This window comes from Corvus kubaryi, unplaced genomic scaffold (genome assembly GCF_017639235.1).
Source record: "Corvus kubaryi isolate FWS band 111438036 unplaced genomic scaffold, C.kubaryi_AGA036_p1.0 137, whole genome shotgun sequence".
Lineage (NCBI taxonomy): Eukaryota > Metazoa > Chordata > Aves > Passeriformes > Corvidae > Corvus > Corvus kubaryi.
The window spans coordinates 10,773,744-10,790,808 of NW_024580671.1; the positions used below are offsets into that span (position 1 = coordinate 10,773,744).

Here is a 17,065-nt window from a genome sequence, read left to right on the forward strand (position 1 = left end):
AGCTCCTAGGCCCTTTCCCAGGCTAAACTGAGTCTTGATGTTAGTAAGTATAAAGTTCCAGCTCTGAGAAGCACATCAGCAGCCATAGCAGCTGGATGGCAAAGTGGTAACCTGCAAAAGTAGTTATTCTTTATTCTGGGAAAAAACAGAGTTTGGCAATTCACAGAAGGCAGTGCACAACTTAGTGAAGAAATGAAAGATGTGACATCTACGAAGGAGAAATCTCCATCTTGTAAGAAGATCATCATCCGAACATAATCAAAATACTAGGGAAATTTTTTTGAAATAATAAATGCAGTAAACAGGGATACCAACTGGGGAAAAAAGCAAGGGTAGTTGGAAGGACAAACCAGACGTATGAGCAAGCAATATGAGTCTCATATGCTTCTGAAAATTTGCCAAAGGAGGTTTTATTCTGAGTTAAGTTTCCTTAACCAGGAATAGTCTAAATACTCCTGATACTGGTTTTACAACAGTGCTAAATTTCCAAATGCTTACCTTAGGGCTGCTCTTTTTTTTTTTTTTTTTAAACAAAGATGAGTTAGAGTCAGTCAGGAGCACTGGGAAAGAGCTGAAACAGAAGGATTAAGTAAAGACCAAAAAGTCATAAGGTGTGGCAGTGCACACCTACTCAGGCCAGATGAACCCAGGATTGCAGTAGCCAAACTTCTGACAAGAATTTGTCCCCTTTCCCTGAAAGTGGCTGCTGTGACCAAGAAGGCTGGAGAGCATCTCCTGGAAAGGGCAGGGGGAGCAGAGAGAGATGCCAGTGTTTTCTAGGCAAGGAAATTGCTACTTCTGCATTAAATAAGTTACTGAAATTCTCATCAGACATATTAATAAAACAAAGACAGGTAGAGAGATAAGGAACAACCAGGTCAGTTCCTGGAAAAGAAAACTACCGTGGCAAGCCATTGGAGTTACTTAAGCTTATCAACAGATAGTGGATAACTTAAACCCAGCTGACCTTCAGTTTCAAATTACCTGCAATCCTTTGCCTCAAGTTACCTGCAGTCCTGTGCCTCAAATTATTCTATTCCTGTTCCATTTAAAACCTATCAACAAACCTTAAAGGGCACAAAAATACAGATAAACCAGTTAAAAAAAGCATTTATTCTTTCCAGTTTCTGCAAAACATGCATTTTTTGCCACAACCTCCTTCCTGCACCTAGTCTGTCAAAGTACAGTGACAGTGCTTACTGAAGCATCAGTCCTGTCCTCTCTGCCTGGACAGACATTTTCATCTTAGTGCTGATCTTCTGCTTTGTCACTCTGGTGATAATCTGTCATAATCCTGTCATGTAAAAATCACGAAGAAAAGAAGACTACCTCTGCATTAAGTTCAAGTCACCCCAGCTGGCTCAGTCTAAAACTGTAGATTACTCATGTCCAAGCTGGGTATTACCTGAAAGACCTCCGCTGTGGTTTCTCTATAAAACAACAATCATTTCATGACTAGCTGACTCTTCCTCAGGACAGTCATCTATCAGCCAGCTCCTACGTCCAGCTTACCATACGCCTGCTCAGTGCTGAACACAGTGCCAAGCTCAGATGAGACTGCAGGCAACACACATCAAACGCTAATGGTGAAACCACAGCAGTCTGTGGGTGACTTCCCAGACCACAGGTGCCACGACCTGTTTTGTGGGCATGTCCAGAAATACTGTTCAGAAACATACAACACCATTACTATAAATTTCATTCCACCTTCACACAGGGCTGGAAACTGTACGATCCTGGTGTCCCACACTATATTTCTAAACACAACCTTACTACAAATAGCAAGGTCCAAATGATGGGAGTCCAATCTAAACAAGTCGTGTGACCAAAAAGCTTGGAGATGTATTTTTAGTTGTTTACACAAACTTCCAGGTTATGAAGAACAAGAATAAGATAGTCAGGAGACACTGTGAAAGGGGTTTGAGTAACATTTACTTTTGTCTGCTTTGAAGGAACAAAATGCTGATAGAAGGGGAAAAAAAAGCTCTTTACCTAGAATGAAAAGCAAAGACAGTAAGTGCTCAGTATTTAAGCATTCGGCAAGTTAAGCCTTTCTGATGCACTGTTCCAGATAATGGTTCTTTCCCAGTCTGTAAAACCCAGTTCCATCCCAAATTAGCACTGGCTTTAACCAATGAGGTCAAATTTTGAGAAAATAAAGAACTTCAGGCATGAAGAAAGACTTGTCAGAAGACTCAACAGAACTGTAACACCCAAATGAATCCAGCTAAACTCACCAGGAACCCCCTCTCCCAACTTCCAAACAAAATGAATTTGCTTGGAGAACAATCAATCCTGCCCAGAACTGTGTAAATCACGTGGAAATTGCTTGCAAATATAGAAATCTACCAAGCAGTTACAACTAGACTTATTTTTCTCCCCTAGAGCTCTATTTACAAAATTGCTTGAGACACGAGTAGGCAAAAGCCTCCCTTGGTGTGGAAGATCAGTGCACATGTTACCCAGTAAGCTTTTCCTACTTCCCACAGAGAGAGTCCTCTAACCATTCAGGTACATGGCACTCTTGAAGGAGATTCAGATCAGAAAAGCCAATAGCCTGAACAGAAAAAGCTGTTTGTAAGCCAGATTGCTAGAAACAAGTTTTCCAGCAGACCTACAAGCAGTTCATACTCAAGCCAAACAAGCTGCTTGAGCTTCTCAGAGTGGGTGGAAAAGCCACCCAGAATTAGTGTAGTCTCTGACAGAAGCAACGTGATGAGATGGCAACTGAAGACCTGTCTCATGTCCTTTGAGTGAGAAGCACATCTGCAACATTTTAACTCTGTTGAGTTAATTAGCTTCTTGAATCATCACTAAGGCTAGACAGAAAACCAGCATTTTCATAGAAATGCACCAGAGTTCTGTCAGGCTAGGACACTTAAAACTTTCAAAAAAGATCCTTCCTCTCAAAGCACCTCCTCACTGCCATCCTGTATCAAGGGTGTCACTCAGTTTGACCTGCCTCTGTCCCTCAGGTGTTTTGCTGGGAATGCTAAGCTGGAGAGCCTGCCTTTCCTGAGCACTTCCTGCACTCAGTCCTACAGACAGAATCGCTGGCAGAGCTGCAGATGCACCCGTGTTGTGCAGAAAAAAGAAAGATACTTTCAAAGCATATCTTTATCCATGAGGATGCAAGCACAGTGCAGACAGGGTTGATGTAAAATAAAAAAAAAAAAAAAACAAAACTAATCAGGAAAGCCCTTAAGCATTTTGATTTAACAAAGGAGAACAAACATATTCATTCCAAAGCACCTAATGATTTTAATTAAAAATTTCCCTCCTCTGCAAAGTTTCATTCTTTTAATTTATAAAAAGCTTGTAATTAAGATGTAAATGGAAGTTCCAAACCTTGCCATTTCCTGTGCAAAGAAAATTCTGATTTTTTTTAATATGTCATTAGTTGGTTTGATTTAGATAGAAATTTTATCATTTAAATCTCCAAGTAAAAAGACCTAAACAACTTCTGCCAAAGGAATTTTAAGGCAAGAAATAAAAGCTTTCAGTGATGTAACAATAGTGGATCCAGGAGAATAAGCAGCCTTGCAGAGGCTGCATCTGGCACGGGAATACTGGACAAGACTGTCAGCATTCTCCCGAGCGCCAGACTTCTTCCAATTTGCACCTTCAAACCTATGCATTTGTTCACCGAGATACAGTAAGAAAAAGTGCTGTTCTTGTTCCTTGTGCTGCCACACAGTGCATACTCCATCAGCTCAGCAGGGTGACACATCTCAGACACTTGGTCTTATTAGAAACCCGCTCTCGTTAGCTATGCAAAAGAACACACTGTCTGGCCAGTCGCTGCTCCTAGAATGCCAAACACATCTGCCTCTGATATGGGCTAGATTCCTCACCACCTACATCCTTCCTCTGGATTCCTCTGTGCATGGGTGACTTCAGGATGGTGCTCCCAAGAAAATGAATCCAAAATTACCTTGGTAACAGTTTCAGGTCTCCTTTTGAAAACGGGTTTTTGGATGACTTCACTGTATTCCCACTGCCCGATATGGACATCCTGATAAATGCTGCTGTTGCTCAAGAACCTCTGCTGATGTTCTCTGAATGCAGGGAGGGAAGGATAGCAAGAACTTTGTTTGGGGGCAAAACAAAATACTTTCGGCATCTTTTTACACAGGCACTAGGCAGCCATGTACAACACCCTGGTTTGAGGATGCTCCTCTATTTACCAGGATGTTTTACTTTGCAGACATATGCTCCCTCTGTATTCCCCATATGTTTTTGGGGTTTTTAAAAAATAAATTTGGAGGAGCAGAATCATTTGCTCCATTTCAGGCAGCTTAATATGGCAAACATTTGGATGAGCATCAGAGGACAGAAGAATCTGCTGGATGAATACATGAAATTTTGAATTGAAAGACTGAAAAACTCTTTTGTAAAAAAACAGAACAAGATTTTGTGACATTAATGACATTCCTTATTAAAGACTGTAGACAAACAGCTCAATACAGATGTGCTACTTCAGAAAAAAATAGAGCAAAGGCCAGGTCAGCTCAGAAAACTTCCTTTTCTGCATAAAAATACAGAATACTGCACCATCTTCAATATGAGACACCCATTGTTAAGGTCTGGTCTAGGAAGCCATTCACAGCTCACAACAGCAGCAGTAACGATCAAATGAATGGATGCACAGTCGTGCTCATTCTTGTGCAGCACAGAATGGTGACCTTTCTATCAAACATGTCCATCTAAATCCCAAACCACTGTCTGACAAATGCTGCACATACAGGAACAATGGGGGGTTTGTGTAGCATTAAGTATCCCACCCCAGAACTAATGCAGGAAAGACAGGAGCTGCCTGGCTAAGGGTGAAGACAGTACAAGCGTAACACCTGGGAAATAGGGATTTTATTCTCAGTTTTCACTAGATTCTCGTGTGATCTGAGAAGATGTTTTACCTTCTTCTGTGACAGAAATCAACAAGGCCCCGTCACTTATTCACCCGTTCCAAAATATTTTTGTACCCTACATTTTTTTAACTTCCTTAAAAAAAAAAAAGAAGAGAAAAAGAGCAAAGAAGTGTGTTGCTTGGTGTTTTTTAGTAAGTGACATTCCAGTAAGAAGTTTGATTGTTACAAAGGACCTAAAGTACTTTTAAATGAAGGAGTATTATCTCAATATGAAGCTAAGAGTGGTTGCTGTGAATAAAAGCAAAACCTTCCAGTTTGACAGGACTGTATTTGGCCATGGTTTCTCTATCATGGGCTACTTACCACTGCCTAAAATCCAGCTGACCTCAGACAACAGCAGGCAGGCAAACCCAAGCTCTGACATTCAGGAAAAAACAATGAAGGGGGAGGATGAGCATATCTTTGTGTTCTGGAAGCAAGACCTATGTGATTCTTTGAGGAAAAAGGAAATGCAGCAGAACAAAAACCCAACAGGCATCCTATTTACTGCAGGCACTATCAAAATTAGAATTGTTATTAATATTATAGCAAATCTGGTGTTATGAGAGACCAGAAACCTTACTGCCTATCTCTGCACTTGCTGTTAACAGTCTCCATCTGACCACCCTTAGCACACTGCAGAGATGCAACTTAAGCTGACCTAAGCTGGATTGAGAGCAGCGCATCTGTGCTAATGTGCGTTATGTGTGCTTAGGGTGTTGATCTTGCTAAAAATTAACAAGGTAAAAACGATTATCCCTCATATCAGCTCTCACTGCAACTACACCGCTGCCACTGTGAGAGTAGGAAGGCAAGAACATATGATGGGGGCTAAGAAGGCTACTGCAAACCAGAATGGTAATGGGACCTAAAGTGCAGATGGACTGAAGCTTTGGCTGATCTCTCTTAGCTGATTAACTGTGGCCTGTTAAGAAAATATATGGGCCCACCTTCCCTCCTCTCCCTGGTTGCTCACCCCCTCTTTCCTTCTAGACCTTCCAGAGATAAGACACATAAGGCTGCATGCATGATCTGTCAGACCAAGGCCTGAATCCAACCAGAAAAAAAAAAAATCAGGTGAGGGAATTGAGGGTGAGGATTGTTTTCCATCCATGCAGGTTCCCTTACAATGGGGTTACATTATCACTCTGGCCTAGGAGAGTTCATCTTCCACCTTGCTTCTCTTTCAGCCACTTTTTCAGAGCAGCAGCCAAATGCCATGCACTCTGGGGTCTGCTCCCTGGGAGAACTGCTACTCTCTCCACAGATGACAGAGGGAAACCAGAGAAACCATCCCCTCTCCAAAAAGGTTTGATGACTCTAAACCATTAGTTTCTGTATAATCCATTTTTCACACTGGAACACAGCTCCCTAGCACCTCACACAGGAAGCAGCAGCCCCCCCATAACAGCAGTCAGGGAGGAGCAGAAAGAACAACTGCAAGTGCAGAAAGAACAACTGCGCTTTGGTTCAAGCGCAGCGGCACATGAACCAAAATTCACCTAAATCAGTCAGATATGTAGTCACACATACCAGGAAAAAAAGAGTAAGAAAAGTCCTGTTTGCCCTGCATGATACACTGTCATCTGATCATGTGCTCTGCTGTTTCTCACAGTGCCTGGCATAGGCACTGTCTTATCTGTCAGCTGTGCATTAGACACCCCGGTGAAATACTTGCAAGGATACATTTCCCTAGAAGTGACACTCTGATGATGCCTTGGCAAGAGTAATGGCACTAATGCCAAGGGCTCACTGGCTTCCAGTCCAAATCCTCCAGCACAGGGGCAATTTCTATTACTGTCAGCCATAAAGTACAGTGGATATTGTCAAGCACTTGACTGAAAATGCATGCGTAAAGCATTAACAAGAAAGATGATACAGCTTCCTCCTTGATAAATGACTCTCTTGCCTAAACTCTGCAGCAGGAACAACCACACATTTCACCGTTATTTCCTGTGGAAGAATTTCCTTTTGGTTTTGCGGATCAGACCATCATTTAACACATCCACCTCACTACTGGATTTGCAGTGGTACAGAGTAGCAATCCACACGATTGCTTGCCTCTGGAAGGCAAGCATTCACATTAAGTAACTAAGATACAGGAGTACCTAGTTCAGGAACCTAATACTCCTCATGCAGCCAACCACAAAAGAAATCCTCCTGCAGGGAATTCGGAGCAGGTACAACTCCCAGAGTGAATACCTCGTCCACCACCTTTGTTCAGGTTGCCAGACCTGAGGGTCCCGGGACACCTGTAACAAGGGACAGATCAGCCAAGTGCTGAGAGGACATGGGAATGTGAAGCAATTGAATAATGGAGAAAGCTGGGGAGGAAACCGTCTGTCATATAATTGCCTCTTCATGTGTGCATTAAGTCTGAGGCACGGAAGTGTCAGGATGTTATTCAGTATGAGGAAAAGGAAATACCTTATCCTGTAGGTCTGGTTATTTTTATTGGAGAGGGAGAGAAGACTCCCATGACATGAGTTGGCTCTCTGAAACAGCTAGTCCCAGGGAGGTAGGACATCGATCCATGGCACTGCTCGGGGCTTCTCCCTTTAGTGAAAGGCTGGATACAACATTAGCCCGCGCATCAATGCACGAAGGGACAGATTTGTCAAGCGGGAGCTTGGCCAGGTCACCAGCTGGCTACTAGAGATATGCTAGACAGGGACACATACTGCTGTTTTCTGAAGAAGTAGAAACATGCCTCCTTGCTGTGCACCGGATTAGACTGACTTGAGACAACCTCTCCTGCACCAGTGGGATACCTTTTCTGACTACAACAACACTTCCCTTATTGCTTCTGGTCTTTCCAACTAGTTTTTTCTTCTGTTAGGGATAGAATGTAATATATTTGATGTTCTAAGGCAACTGCTTAAAAGCTCCATGGAAGATGATAGCCAGCACTTATCATGGAGCAGAGGCACTTAACTGATGTTGAAATGCCAAGTGCAGATGTTGGAGTGCCAACACAAAAGAAGTTATGAATGCCTACAAACATACTAGTCAGGAAAGAGTGTAATTATGGCAATTAAATACGGAACAAAACCAAATATCCCTTTGTTCAAAGGGACTTAAAACTATAAAACAAATATATCAGAAAGGAAATGCTGGGGCAGAAAAAGCATTCATAAGAACAAACAGAGAGTTGTCTGAGAAGAAAGCAATTATAATTATTATGTCACATCAAATGCAATAGATAACTTACTTCCACAAACAAATGCATTTGAAGGGATTCTACAAGGAACTGAATCCTGTGTTAATGCTTCCCAGGTGTAAGATGATAGCTAGAAAACCACAATAATGACAAGCCCATAACCATGGCAGAATGAGAAGCTCTAATGGGGTTATAATCTTCTCCGCAGAGCTCAGCTGGCCTGGCTTGATTTCCTCTATTATTTTCAATCTTAAAGAAACACTACTAGATTCAACTCAGTCATCTCCAAGCCATCAGAGGGAGCCACCCTGTGACTTGAACTTTATGGGTTTTGGAGGGTTTTGCTGACATGTTAAAAACATACTCCCCAACAAAAGATGAAAAACTCCTGGGGAATCAATGCTGTAAACGAAAAGAGAAACCTAACTAACAGTGAAATTCACAGGGATTAAAAAGCCAAGAGTCTGAAAAGCATTTCACCCTCTAATCTTTTGAGCTAAGTGTTTTCCTCAAGGATTCACTGCTGTTGTTTCCAGGTGACTGTCATGACCTCACGCTGGCTGCTGGTCATCAAAACGGAGCATGTGATGGACCCCCAGCTCAGATCTACCATATTCCAAACAGCCAAGTGCCAACAGTGTTCCAGTGCTGATCCTGTCTCAGTGTTATTCTTCCTATCCCTCATGCCCTCTTCCTTTTTGTGCTACAAAGACACAGTTGTTTATCTTGGAAGCTCACTTTCAGTCCCTTATCCTCCCTCTCAATTTTTCCTCCTTGGCTTTTCTCAGGCTACAGGGCATGGTGAGAGCTCTGGAGAAGGCTTATACATCTCATTTCATCTCTTCCTGCCTATCTGCTGCCAGGGAGTGAAAAAGATGGCAGGATCTCTCTCCTCTTGCTGCCATCATATACTGTGGAAGAAAAAGTGGTTTTGTTGCTCCATACACACTGCAGGGGAGAAAAGGTGTTGAGATGATCAGAGTATCCTGTTTTCTTCTGCTGACCTTAGGGAAGTCAGGCACAAGGGACCTAGGGGCTACAGATATTACGGTACATCTCACTGTCAGAGCTCACAATCAATTCCCCTTCCTAAGCTGCTCCCCACCATCAGGACTCTATTCTAGTCTCCTGTGGTTAATGAGAGCCTCCAAGCTACAGATGCTCGCCTGCTGTGACTCACAGAGGCCGCTCTTATTAAAACAACATACAATTAATACCACAGTGAACTTCTACACTGTCTTTAAGAAAGCACTGTATGAAGTGAGGCAGCTATTGGTACGCTGGTGCAGTGCCTGGGGAACTAAGGCAGGCATGGGGGAGGAGGACTTATCTGAGGTCCCACCAAAGGAATCAAGGGCACAGCACTTAAGAAATGACTGAGTAGCAGCATAAGGAGCCATGAGAGTGGTTCTGACACCCAAACCAGCTCCTCTTGTGAGATACAGTCTTGATTCCATAGCATGCTGACAGACTCAATGCCTGGCTTTGATGGCAAAAGAAATCCAGGAAGAGTGAACAATTTGGTTAGAGAAAACAGGACACATGTTTACCTGCATACTCGTAGTACTTTTGAAACATCTGATTTAAAAGCTCTGCTGTGAGTCTGCATACTAATAACTTCCTCCTACTCCTTAAGGAAAACATTTTGTTCTGGGTGTCAAGAAGTCCATCTCTACAACTCAAATATGCAGACATCTGTAGGATGAAGAGAGGCGATTGTGTGCAATGCTGCCTTCAGTGTGCAAACCAAACCTCTGCGTTAGTCACTAGTTCATAAGCAGGAGAGCCCTACAGCTCTCTACATCTACTTCCAGCAGCTGGGGCTACAAGAGGAAATAAGTGCTTCTGTTGAGAAGCATGCAAGAGGTTCCATTACAGATGGCAAATTGCCTGAAAACAATAAAGATGGAGGGAAGGAGGCAGGAAGGCAGGCAGGCAGGAAGAAAGGAAGGACACAACTAGACAACAGTCATATAAAAATATCTGAAGTCAATTGTGAGGCAGTATTTCAACCCATCTACATTTACAGTATGATTTGCTCCTTTGTAACTTTACTCATCTTTGAAGGCTCCAAAATGAAGTTGTAGCTACTCTGTATTATCTTGGCTGCAAGTCTAAAATTCTAACTAGAAGTTTAAATGACATTTCTGAGTAATAAGAAGTTGCCTTAGCATTTTCTGCTTCCTGTCTGGAAAATGCTGTTTGATCTGGAAAAGAGTTAGTACATATATGAGTGAGATGAAAAGCAGCAGTTAAAGACAATTCTGATTTACAAATAAGATTATTAAACTGTCCTCCTGAAACTGTTCAACTTGTCTGAAGAAACTCAATAAGGTGATTACATTTTTCAGAGTCGAGAAAGTATTGCGGAAAATCTCTAAGTTGAAGTTCAAATCCTCAGACTCACAGAAACAAAGACACCTGTGACTCCCAATTAAAAAGTGCCTCTAAAATGTAGGGTGCTACTCTCATTGCCTCCCATAGAGGAAAAATGTATTTCCTTCAAAAGTAAAAGGCCATTTTTGTGATTACAAGCCTGTTTGGTGACTTGCATTGTAGCAGGCAGCAGAGCTGCAGCAGTAATTCCTAGGTCATTATGCCTCTTAGTAAGAATGCCGTTGGACAAATAAGCTTCCTGTTCACTTACTTCCAAGTCCATGGCATCTTTATAACCTAAAATTTATATGTATTTTTTACAATATTCAGGGCATTTAATATGAAATATTACCATAAAAGCACAACTCCAGTTTAGAAACTCTTATCTATGTCAAGAGATCCAGAACTAAGGCTAGTCAAAGCTGAGCAAGCGTGTCAGAGCAACAGACAAAAGCAAAGGTGGTAGAAAAGACATTGGAATAACTTCTCTCAGAAAATCTTGACCTCACTAAACATAACACATGAGAAGACTGATTCAGTCAGAGCTTTTTAAAAGACATTATCAAGATACGCTATTCTGATTTTAGATCTTTCAGAAGTTATTCTAAATTTTGACTGTATAAGGATTTTGTTCAATACACTAAAAGGCAGAACTGCCTGATCTTCCTGTAGTGTGGATATTCATTTCTACAGACACTGATACGATAAACAAGAAAGCAAAACCATCCAGGATCCCAGACTTTGGATTTGTAGTAAAACTCTGAAAACATCCAGACTTGTAGTAAAACTAGGATCTCAATTTTTAGAGGGATCATGCTGAATAAATTCACTATCTTTTAAGACTTACATCATCTACAGCTGGATGTGAAATCCAAATCTATCAGTCTTGCACATCATTATGGGCACAAATGCCTTAACATAAACCTAGACAGAGAAAGGCAGCACTGCTCTAAATCTTGGTAATTTCAAATGGAGGAGAGTCATATTCACTCCAACTCCTCGAAAAGGAAGTTGCCCTGAACTTTCAGAAAGAGAATCAATCAGATAAATACCTTTCACGATATGGCCTAGACACGAGGACATGAAGATCTACCTATAAATTTCCTCTTCTGAAACTATAGTTGTTCATCATTTGACTGACGCACTTCTTACCCTTTACTCTTCTTCCTCCACAGAAGAGGTAAAAGCTTTTCCATAATTTTTGCATATACATGTTGTGAAGCATCGATGAATTCTCCATAGTGAAAGCTATTACATTGTGCTCTGACAGACATCTTTAGGAAAAGTAAAGCCACAAAGCATTACCAACGTTTTGGAATCATATGAGTTTTATGGATTTACAGTGTAAAAACTAGATGCTTTATTATCTTTAGCCAACGTATGTTCATATACCTACTATATAGTGCTGAAAGCAAAAGTGGTAAGACTGTTAACATGGAGTAAGGATTCTGATTTAGCTCATTATCATCACATAGCACTTCCTAGGAGGCTGGCTAGGAGAAAGTGGGATGGGAAACATATCAAATTAAGAGCCTGAAGAAAACTTATTTAAGTATCAGTCATCTGGAAAGAATTAAATGGCTAAGCTATCAGAAAAGAGGTGATAATGGATGGCACAAGTGCTTTCCAGATAGGCTTGAGAGCAGGAATATGGTGCTTAAACAGGTTCCCAGGGTACAGCAGGTCTGGCTGGAAACCCTGAAGTGCAAAAGACGGTAATTTTTTTCTATGAATTCTGTTTCTTTGGTTTTGAAATACTTGAATCACACAGGTGAAGCTTCAGAAGGTGTTCACTTTAATGCAAACTGCAACCATCTAAACTTAAAATGTCACCTCCAGATTTCTTTTTAACTGTAATAGAAATTTTGGGAGCAGCAAGGCCACCCAGTTTTGACTTCTACAGCTGGCCCAAATGTCCTGGGTGCCTACTCACCCACGGGCACTTTTAGAGTTTCAGTGAAGCGCTGTGGGCGAGGCTGTAGTGCAACAAGCTAGTTTTAGGCAGTTTTTTCAGCAAGTAGATGCTAGAGACAGGATTTAAATTAAAAACCTTTGGGCCTTTTACCCCAGAAGAGTCCAAACTCCTCATTATCAGCATTTTACTAATAGCATTTCCACTGGAGGATGAACAAATCCTGTTGGCGGAACAATGCAATTAACCTGAGTGTAAAAACATTAAATCTACTCTTCAGAACAAGAAAAGCAGGAATTGGTAAATACAAACTTGATGAAAGCCACCCATCTGGCGTGGGATGCTTGCTGGTGTGTAACTTATGTTTTACAATAATACATTTAAAAAATTGAGATCTATTTTTGTGCTGCTACTCTTGCAACAAGACTGTAGCAACTACATCAGAAACACGGTTTAGCAGAGAAGAGAACTAACCTACCACATTTCCTAGAAACCATTAAATATTCATATGCATGTTAATATATTGCACCTGGCAGTAACAATCTCAGCCCCAACCTAAAATAAAACTCAATTTTTCCCAGTCAAGTGAAAATAATGTACAGTCACTGCTACGATAACAGGTCTAATCATTTCCTTGGGCTGTCTCCATTCTCCGTATGTTGGCTGTGCATAATTCATAGGATTTGCCATATGTTGTCTGAAGCAAGTGTCCCTGTAAGTGTTTGTGGTTCTACTCAAAGGCATGTCTTCATAAATTACATTGTGATATATTTGACGTTAGAAAAAAAAACCAAACAGGGAAAACAATTCAGTGAAACATAATCTGCTTAAAGTTTACTACTTAGCCATGTGTTGAACATTCAAGCTATTAGCTCCCCAAAGTACAACTTTTTTCTCAGTGTGCACAGTCTGCTTCTGCTGGCAGCAGTTTCAAAGGCAAAAAACAATTTATCTTTCTCTCAAAATAAGAACTTGGTCCAGCAATCATTACAAACACAGATAGCTTCTGCTAGCTTCCGAGAGCCTGAGCACATGAACTAGGATTGGTCACTTGAGTAAAGGATAGCGGGATTAGACTTTCCACTGGCTGCAGCCTTGCAGCGGAGAACCCCCACAGTACAACTTGGGTTTCCTGTATCCTGACAGACCTCACAGCTTCAATGACTTTTCCGACTCCCAGCTGGTTTCCCTGCAGCATCTTCAATAATTTTTAGGCAAGCAAAGTTCAAAAGATAAGCAGCTGTGGAGCAAAGACAGAGTATTGGTCAAAATAACAGGATGACAAACAACAGGATCTCCCAAGAGAGTGGCATTGTTCAGAGAGGGGAAACAAATGGCAAAAAATATAGACAAGGGCAGAGGAAAAGGAAAAATAAAAGCAGAAGTGATGTAACCTGTTTGCTTCTGTCTCCTGATAGCTAATGAAAGATGAGCTAATTAGCACACTCCTCAGCTGAAACAGGAATAAACCCTCCTTTCTACAGACAGCTATGCATATTGCAAAGGCTCTCAGGGGCATCCTGTCTCTCAGACTGATGACCCTCCTGACCCGTGTGGCTGAGATCTCCCCTCCAGCTGAAAAGGTGCTGGAGAAAGCAAGGCAGGCAGCCGAACGGATGGACACAGCAGGACCTTGTGGTACATCTTTACTTGAGAAAACAGGATAAAAATCTGAAGGATAAAGGAATAAAAACTTTATTTATGCTGAGAGAAAACAAATCATTATCTGATGCTTTAGGAGGAAAATGGGAACTGGGTTGAAGAGAGGCGAACTGGAATGCTGATGGGTAGCTTTGCATATTTAAGAACTTCAAATTTTAAGAGAGCTTCTCACTATGTGAAGCATAACTGTGTTTGCAGAATTCCACTACACTGAGGAAGTCAGAAGAGCAAGCATGAACTTCAGTGCTAAAGTGATGCCCATTTTCTAAACCATAATTTACTTCTGATGCTCATAGCAGTGCTGTCATCAAATCCCACTGGCAGCTACCTCAACAAAAACTTTCACACATAATATAAAAATTTCTTATGCAGCCACGACCCTGTGAAGAGACATGTATTTCCAACATGAATAACACAGTTATGCTGGCACAGTGGGTCTTCCAGTAAAACATACGCTCATTCTTCAGCTGGTCAATGACTCAGGAAAGCCTGACTCCCACAAAAAGGAGAAGGCCATGCTCCCCAAATTCAGTTCAAGAAGAGAGTCCTCCAGACTGCAAACAGAAATACTTGGATTTTAACAGAGCTATGTGTCAGTGTGATGCAATGAGAGCAAAGAGCCAGACTTCCAAGTGTCCCAGGCAGCACTACGTTGACATTCTTATTTTTAAAAAATAGAGTACATAAACCCAGAAAAATTAAAATGGTAATGGCTTCTTTTGTTGAAAGTTTATCTTTAGGAAGAAGAAATTTTTTCATGTGTTGGGATTTAGTTAATCTCACAATATGTGAGGCAAAAGGCACCACTGACAGTCCAGTACAAATCCAGTGCATGATTCTTTCAACATTTCAAAGATGGCTACAGTTCTCATTGTGTTTTGATGTTTGCATTTTTTTAAACAGCTCTGTGAATTATTATTAAAAAATTTAAGTTCAGAAAATAATGAAAACTAAAGCCAGGACAAACACATAAGAATGAGGAGACTATTGTTCACTTAAGATCCAATTTTGCATCAATGAAACCAAAGGAAGTTCTACTGCCTTCTTTGCTGAAGGAGGTAACACGTCCTCACTTGTGGTTCTTCACCTTTACACCTGGTAGAGAAACAAATTCAACTTCATAAGGTCTAGTAACACCCAGAACTAGGTCTTGCCTCTGGCCATCAACACTACAGTCATTATTACCTTCCTTTTTCCTAGGCAAAAAGTGACAAGAAAGGAGATCAAGTATCCTAGATGTGAACACATCAGTTACTACCAATCATCAGTAGGCTCTCTGGAATTTACTGAAGACAGAATACACTTAACACCTGAACACTCACTGTCTAACAAGTCCAAGTTATTACCTCATGTATGAGGAAGCAGCACAGCCACAGGCACCTCATGGGCAACTGCTGAATACAATCAGATATTAAAAGTGGAAGAAGAAAGAGACTCAAATAGCTTCTGCATCTCTCAGTGATTTTTACCAGCTAGGAGCTGATTTTCTACCAGAAACACTGTATTTCCAAGGGTTCAGTTATAACTGGAGAATCATGAAACCCATCACAGAAGCTCCAAGTATGGTGTTGCGTAGCAGCATAGTAGTTCTTGATTCTAATGCTGTGGTAGGTCACACAGCCTTTAACAGGGGGAAAGGGTGGAACTGGCAGTCTCCACCTTACAGGAAACTTGGTCATTCATGTGTCTGCAGAACATGACACCTTTATGATCATTCCCTGTGAGCACTGGAGTTAAAGGGCACACATGACTCTGTGCACAAGTACATGCTTCTGCCGTTAAATCCTGACTCCTTCCTGTTCAAGGCTGGAGAACTCCAGGAAGGAGTTTGGGCATAAATAGCCTGTTGCAAACAGAATAATTTGTGCAGCTGCCTCCCAGTGACTGTTTTTCCTAAGTGTTCCGCAGTTATGAGCAGTTTTCATGGAAATGTGTTCCTCTTCACCTTCTTTCCTGAGGCATGGTTCCTTTCCCTTCTGTACCATCAGGACAACAGAGGATGTTCAGGTTGAGTATTAAGAACAAGTTCTCCACTCAGAGGGTGGTCAAGCACCGTAAAAAGCTCTTCAAGGAAACTATCATGGCCCCAAGCCTGTCAGGGTCAAGAAGCATTTGGACAATGAACTTAAGAGACATGGTTTAACTTTTAGGTTGCCCCGTGTGGAATCTTGGGTCCCTTCCAATTCAGGATATTCTGTTATTCTATAAATGCCAATTATGCATGACGACTGTCTTCATTTCTGTAACATGATGGAGGCAGAGCAGGTTGCTTTCATCAGAGCAGCTAATACAACCTGCACTATGCTCCCAGCATGACTGTGAGAAACTAGGTAGAAGAGAATATAGCACAGTGATCTCATAAAGGAGATATACGACTTCTGCTATATTTTACAACACACCACCTTGATATCCTATTATTACTGACAGGAAGAACTGGGGTTTCTTGATGCAAATCAGCAAGAGGCTTTCTCTAGAGAATGTTGATACTTACAAGAGAAGCTTAATTTTACTGTTACCCCGGAAGATTTCTACTGCACTCTGTAATTAAAAGGTTTTGCCTACATCTGTCGATTGGAAAAAAATATAGCTCACCTGATTAGTCAGTGCCCCCTGCAAAGAACATCTTCAATGTGAATACTCTGGGAGTGCACCTATACTGACAGCATCTTGATGTTATTTTTTAAATAAGATTCATGATTATCATTTAATAGCCAAACTCTTTCCACTTTAGAGGACTAAAACCCCTTTCTCTTTCAAAGCAGGTTTTGTGTGTAAAAGATTTGGTGGGAAATTTCCATTCAAGGCTAACATTGTTCAGTACCAAGTGTATATTTAAATACAAAAGCTAAGTGTATTACGTTTATTTCCACAGCACAAGAAAATTTAGCTGCCATCTTCATTTTTTTGAAGATGCACATGGTTTAATAACTGAAGTAGATAAAAGTATTCTATTCCTTAAGCATAAAAGCTCCCAGAAACCCCAGCTGAGAAGAAACCCCACTGTGCTAAATGATGTGCAAATACAGAGTAGCGCACAACATTCTCCTA

At 41.2% G+C, this 17,065-nt stretch overlaps 1 protein-coding gene across 3 annotated transcripts in view; it reads right to left on the reverse strand.

Moving 5' to 3' along the window:
- The window catches only part of SRGAP1 (SLIT-ROBO Rho GTPase activating protein 1), a 147,227-nt gene that overhangs the window by 84,226 nt on the left and 45,936 nt on the right, over nt 1–17,065 (reverse strand). The window lies entirely within an intron of this gene.